Source organism: Pterocles gutturalis, unplaced genomic scaffold (genome assembly GCF_000699245.1).
Source record: "Pterocles gutturalis isolate BGI_N339 unplaced genomic scaffold, ASM69924v1 scaffold19686, whole genome shotgun sequence".
NCBI classification, from domain to species: Eukaryota; Metazoa; Chordata; class Aves; order Pterocliformes; family Pteroclidae; genus Pterocles; species Pterocles gutturalis.
The window spans coordinates 21,512-28,648 of NW_010098414.1; the positions used below are offsets into that span (position 1 = coordinate 21,512).

A 7,137-nucleotide genomic window follows, 5' to 3' on the forward strand; every position below is an offset into this window, starting at 1 on the left:
ACACAACTGCTCCCAAAAGCGCTTGGGTTACCTGTAAAGGAACTGATGTGGAGAGAGAGACTGCATTTATGGCTTGCAATCAGCAAGGGAGTTTTGCCAGTTACAAGCCTAATCCTGCTCCCAATTTGGAGGTAGAAAGGCTGATGCAGGGAGGATACCTGCACCCACCAGACAGCATTTGGGATGCCAGGGAGGTGCGGAGTCCCTCACCCCATATAGGTCCCAGCACCCACATAGCCAGCAGAGCAGCTCTGCTTGGAAATGTTTTTAATTCCAAGCTTACTGGTGAGCCAAAGGGCTAGATTCTGAGCAAAGCCTGAAAGTCGCTCTCAGTCTGCCACTGCTGTTCGAGTGTTCACCAGTATTCGGGTCAGCAGTGTCCCCCTCTCTGTGTGAGGAACATCCACTGAGGCTGCAGCCAGGGTGGGAGGTGAAAACCTGCAGCAAGCAGACCTGGGGAGTGCAGCTTCTCGTCTCTGCTCTGATCTGCTGAGCAGCATCCACATGTGCTTGTGGGAGGGTGTAACGAGGTTTCACGGGTACCATCTCTCCAGTGACTACTGGTGTACGAGGGGGTCTGAATTCCAGTAAGTCTTAATTAGGTCTTTCCCTTGATGTCCTTAATTTAGAGATACTTGCTGCTCATGTGTGTAGGAAATGTTTTGCATTTCAGGATATTTTAATTCCTGTTGACTTCAGCAATGAAGCACAATGCAACACACTGGGAACTAAATGTGCACTTCAGCTGAACTGGAGGATTAGCTGCTCTGTTTGCAGGTGTAGCTGTATGATATGAACAGGAATCATATGTTATTTGCAGACTGACTGTAGTAAAAAGGGAAATGCCTTCTCCCGCCCCTTATAAAAGTTATGAAAATGTGTATCCCAGTTTTGCTCACTGTTTTTTCATCTTCTGGTTAGTGCTGACCTCTGTCGTAGGATGTACCATGTTTGCTGTTTTTATTTTCTTTTTTATTACAAAGTTTTATATCTTCGGTAAACATCGTTGACCAAATAGATGCTCTAAACTGCAATGTTGCTGTGCACTAAACTTTAATTGAGACAGTTGCCTTTGGTATGGGGCTGACCTAAAGCTGATGCTAATTCCTCTTTTTTGCAGTTTTTGCGGTTCTTTAGAAGAGTCATAATGCAGCATTCACGTTGTTGCTGTTTTCTCTACTGCTCTAGCAAAATTATCAATGTAGTTGAATATAGAATTGATTTCTCAGAACCTCCTGGTTATCCTGAAAGTCTGTGTGCATAAACTGTGATTCTCAGACCATAATTACTTTGTAGGAAAGGTGTTGGGCCCAAAGACGAAGCTCCAAGATGATATGTGAGAGCCAGAAGTCCCAGAGGAGTCAACCTCCTCTGAACACATTGTTTATGACAGAAGATAGGGTTATGGATCTTCTGTGCAGTAGCTCTGTTTATCACTCTCACTAAGCAGAAATCCTGATATAAAAATGGCTGGTAAGTGGCATCTTGGCTACAGGCAAGATAGGATTCTTATGTAGCTGAACAATTTGGAGTAGATCTTCAGTAGGTGGCATCTAGTTCTCTACTTAAGTTTCATCCGTCTTTAATGTGGGTACGTTGCATACAGGATTGAAAAGTCAAAGAAATAATTGGTCGCATGCACAGACATGGAGTCTCTGAGTAAAATCTCAGTTACTTTTGTGTGGATGAAACAGGAACTCTGCCTTTGAGAACGCATACCTATCTCTGCTGATGCCAGGGAAAAGGACCAAATTTCCTGACATTTAAATTGCTTTAGAAACTTGCTATCAGACAAAAAAATATTTCCACAAGAGATATATGGATTAAAATATTATTACAAAAACAGTGACATCTTAAAAATCAGTGTATATATTTTCAAATTATTCCCAAATCAATTCAGATGTTTCACCTGATTTGGCTGGCAGCAATGTTTAGAAATGTTCCTTGTCTACATTGGCTTTTATAGTAGGACATTTATTCCAAATGTGCATAAAATTCCATTTTAAAAACACTAACTGTGGCCTGTAAAGTTCTTTGTTCTGTTTTAGAATTGCTGTATGACACACACTTTTCCCGTATTTTTCTTCCTAACCTAAAAAATACCGGTGGAGATTACAGTGGGTCATCTGAGCAGCTATCATAGTAATAGCCAGTTGCCATTTTGTGAATTTTTTTGTCTTCAAAGTCTTTCTGACTTCATAATTTGGTTGCTGTGTAGCAGAAGTTCCAGTCAGAGCTAAGGAGACAGGCTTGGGGATTTATGCCGTGTGAAATACATGCAATCTCCTCTCACTTTGAACGTGGTAAACAGACCTGGAATCCTGGAATATCTGGTAGATTTGCCAGGCCATGAAGATGGCATTTGTGATATTCATCTAGCTATAAGTACTTTCACATGGTTGTCCATCCCTATGCCATCCAACCTCTATTCAGAAGCAACCTGAGGAGAGAGGGCTGAACAAAGAGTGAGAAGAAAGTATATCATTCCCAGTAAGAGACTTCAGAGTTTGGGCTTCTTTTTTTCCTCCTCTCTCTCCTGTTGCTTTTTAATGAATCATTCTAACCTATTTTAAATCAAGCATCTAGCATGTTAGATGTTTTGCAGATGAATCATACTGTGCAATGCACTTCTGCATATCTGCTGTGAAAGTACATTGTCAGCTTGTATTTGATAACCTACCAGCAAACAACATTTTTTTTTCTGGAAGCTTGGGTTACTAGCATCACTCTCCAAGTGAGAATAATGCAACCGCTGTTAATAAATCAGCCTAGGTCCGAGGATGTTTCACTGCTCTCACTGCCTTGTTGATTAGCATTATCCTCAGAGGTATAAATTAAAGAGGAAAATATATAATCTGGGAAGATTTCCAGCATCATCTTTGAAAATGTGAGCTCAGTGCTTTGCTAATTTCTTTGGTGGAGGAATGCTAACAGCATTGCTGAAGATGTGCTCTGATTGCACCCTAAAGAGTAGGAAGATGTACAGAATAGCTTAGTTTCTTTTTCCTTTGTCATCAAGATAATTTCTAATGCGATGTGCACAGGATGAATCCCGAACTGTTTCTACACAGTTCTGTGAACTGGTCCCAGAAGTGCAGCTTTGGTCGCTCCCTTTTCTACTACTTGTTCTCTTAGTCTGACATCTGCATAAAATATGTTACATGTTTTCCCATCTCAGCCTGCAGAAAATTGCCTGCAGCTGTTAGCAGCGAGTGGACATGGTCCCTCTGCTGTATCAGTCAAAACCTGAGCTTCAGCAACAAGGATTTCAGGAATTTCTGGTGACTGTTCCTAGGAGGTGTCATCACAGCCAGGTGGTAACTCCTGATGCCTCCCTCCTCACCAAGGAAAGAAAAATGTGCTGCAGAATGTGCTGATTTACAAAAAAAAATATTTCACAGGGAGAGTTTGTTTTTAGCAAAGTTCCAGCTGTTGTAAATGGGCAGAAAAGGGACTTTTCAGCATATCAGCAACATCATGGAAATGGAAATGTTACATCCTCCAGCACTTTTTCAGGAGTCAGTTTTCCCCTTCCCCCACCCATAACCCACTTGGGTTTTTGGTATTTACTGGAACTAGGAGTTTAGCAAGTCAGTAGTACATGGAGCCTTGCTTTGTAATGCCTGTGTTTCTATTTGCTTTATGTTGGCCAGCTCCCTGCCAACATCATCCTTTGCTTCCCAAGAGACAGTGAAAAGCGCAGAATGCAAGAGTAAGCTGGTGTTCCTCACATTGCATGTTGGGGAGGCGTAAGGAAGGAGATATCTTTATGACTATTTTGCTGATGGGACAACTGATACACAGCAGAGTGAAGGATCTTACGAACAGACCCCAGCAGCTGCACTGAGCTCGGTCTGGGTCTGCTGAGGCCCAGGCAGTGCCATGCTGCTCCAAAGGGGCCTCGGCTTCATCATCGGTGACTCCGTTTGTGAGGCCTTTCAGGCTGAGACTCCAAAAAGTCATTCCTCTCTCCTAAAAAATGTAGGGCAGCTATTTTTACATAGGTGCATGCAGACAGTGTTGTGGTTTTTTTTCCCCCCCCCCCGCCTGTTTTTCACTTTTAAATTCATATTAAGTATCCTTAGTTATTTTTTGCAAAGGCATTCACCCTTGCAGCTGAGCAACAGAGAGGGAATAGCATGTGTTATTTGCTGTCTCTACTGACATTGCTAAATTTGCTGAAGCAACGTGTTTCAACATTTCCAAACATTTTTTCCTGTGGAGCTTTCTCTTCCATAGAAAGGTTTGCTGTTTCCCCTTGATTTGAGATGAAAAGAAAACTGAAAATCAGATGAAATTTTCCCACAGGACAGAATTTCTTTTGCAATAGCTCCACTTCCAGCTAATGTCAGGAAAAACACAACCAACCACAGTCGGTACGCTTAATTTCAACCCTGCATTTGCAACTTATTCTTTGCTGTTGCTGTCTGAAGAGCAATGACATCAACACACTTTACTCTCAGCTTGAAAATACCCATTAAACCTCAGAGTTAGTGCACTAGCAAGCAAGATTTGTTACCGCCTATTTAATGCACTCAACAGGAGTGTGACCTTGGTTCTCTGTCACTGGTGAAAACAAAGTTGCCTCTTGGTCCAGCCCATCCAATTGCTGCTGAGCTATAATGCCAAGCAGGTTCTTCTCTCTTTACAGCAGGTGACTTTGCTACCACCGTGGTGAAGAAGGCATGCAGCCATCAGCATTCCCCAACCTAGCAGCTACCCAGAATCCTTGGATTCAAATAATTACATAGTGCTCTCTCCCTTACGCACAAAAAAAACAGGACTTGCATGTTGGTGCCAAGCAAGGGAAGGAAAGCCAGTGAAGACAGCAAAACTGCCTCTTTCTTCTTAGGGTCTATACAAGACAGCAAAAGCCCTTCCCTTCTCACTTTGTGTAAGCAGGAGAGCAGCGTGGGCTCCTCCGTGAGCAGCAAGTGAAGTCTTTAGAAGCCATTAAGTTCCCTTTCCCAGCCCTGCACTTGGAGATGCAACGACAACCACTTCCTAAGCCTTGCTGTGCTGTGTGTTCTAACCAGCATTTTATGAAAAAAACAAGTTTTCTAGCAATTTTTAATGGTAATTATTTATATATTTTTAAGAAAAATAGTTTTTTGTTTGTTTTGCAGGAAAAGTCCTGCTTTCCTTGGGAGGTGAATTGACTCCTGCAGACAAACCTAAACACAGCAATCAGTGGCTTAAGTTGGACAAACAGAGCAATCTTCAGCATAAAATAGTAATAACAAGGTTTTTTAATAAATGCAAGCTTGGCAGGAAGAAATTATAGAAGATGAAGTGTGCAGCGATAGTTGGAGATTAACAGTATAGTGCCTGAATCCAAGGAAGTAGGAAAGGGAAAAAGATACAGCAAGTACAAGCTTATTAACTTGATCTAATTAGTATCGTTAATAACATCAAAGTAAATGGAAAATGGAAAAAAAGGCTCATTGATTTATAAATGTGGACTATGAAGATAAACCTGATTGTTCCTTTCACTAAGATACCGATTGTTTTCTGACTGGGTTTCAGTGAAGTGTAGAACCCAGTACTACATGGAAAATTTCTGGCTGAGCTGGAGAAGGTGGAAGGCAATACAGCCATGGGATGCCACACGTTACCCAAAGAGCAGACAGCTTATGCTGAAAGGAAAATGCTCAGGCAGCACAGGAGCTGCTGGAGGGGCTCTTCAGTCAGTCTTGGGGCATGTCTTACTACATATCTTTGTAAAATGTTTGGTACCAAAAGCCAGAGCAGACTATGGGAGTGTGCTGGGAGTTGGGGAGCTCAGTTGGCTGAGCTGGGCAGTCATGAGCTGTGAGGGTAAAGAGAGATGTGATTGTGGAGGTTTATCCTCTCTAGCGTGAGGTTGTAATGCCTGCGTACCAGTGCGGGTTCAGCTTCTGCTTTGACCTTGAGATCACCACCGTCACTCTGTGCCGTGGGTAACTGCACTGGTTACGTACAGAGTCACTAATGCCCTCTAATGAAATGGTGAAAGCAATAAAGATGACATCAGAGAAAAAAAATTGAAATGTTAAATACTTGACATATGGTTTTGACATTTTTGAAAACAGAAATACATTTGCTTGGTAACAGTTTTAATTTGGAGGAAAAAAAAACAAACAACCAAAGAAAAAAGTCCTGTTTTACTGAGATGTCTTTTCCCAGCCAATTCTTTTAACTGAAATGTTTTGACCTCCTGAAAGGATGAGGAAATAATCAATGAAAGTAGTTCTGAGAAATGTAGCACCGCTTCCCAGCAGTGTTAATATCAGTGAGCAAACAGCATTTCCTCAGACCAACTCGTGAGCCAAATTTGGAAGTTATTCCCTTTATATTTGGGCTCTATGGAGTGATCATGAATATTTGAAATGTGAGCTGTACGGCTTAATTGTAGCCTCTTATGTGAGTCACATGGTTATTTAACAAGGATCCTTGATTGGAGGAACGAGCAAACACATCTTTTATACATACTTGGTTGTGCCAGTTTTGGTGCTTCTTTTCTCTTGATGCTGACATGTACACGTTTGTCATTGGCCTTGGCAAACATTTCTTTGCCAAAAAAATAATTTCTCAAGCATTGATGGAAAATGAAATATGGATTTAGCTAATATAAAATAATTTATACATGTAATAGCCATATTGTATCATCCCTTCTGTACTAAAATTAAGAAAACAACACTAAGATTCACTGGTGAGATACATTTGGGTGGCAGCATTGTATGTGTCCAGCTGTGGAAATTTTATTACATGAAGTCAGAACCAGCTTCAGGAAAGGCTGATTTGGTTACTTTCTTAGCTCTGCTGTAAGTTGGAGGCTTGGGTTTTTCTTTTTTTAATTTATTGTACATTTAGGTTTCTCCTGGGTGTTGGGGTGGCTGTAATTCTTGCCTCAGAACAAGAGTGGGTGTCACAGCTCCAGTATAGCTCCTCCAATGCCACGTCTTCTGCCGGTCCCTGGGTCTGACCCTGCATGCAGCATTAATGGGGAATCAACAAAGTCCACAAAAGATCACCTGTGGTACACTGCTTGTTGCAACGATTTTTCATAAAAGTTTGTTTATTAAGTTTGAGAAAAAAAAAAAACTTAATCTTTCCTGAAGATCTCATTAAAGCATTCAGCTATGACAGAGTTCGGAA

At 41.5% G+C, this 7,137-nt stretch overlaps 1 protein-coding gene across 1 annotated transcript in view; it reads left to right on the forward strand.

Moving 5' to 3' along the window:
- Nucleotides 1-7,137, forward strand: part of LOC104461377 (reticulon-1-like) — a gene marked incomplete at its 3' end in the record, with an annotated part of 68,930 nt that overhangs the window by 8,230 nt on the left and 53,563 nt on the right.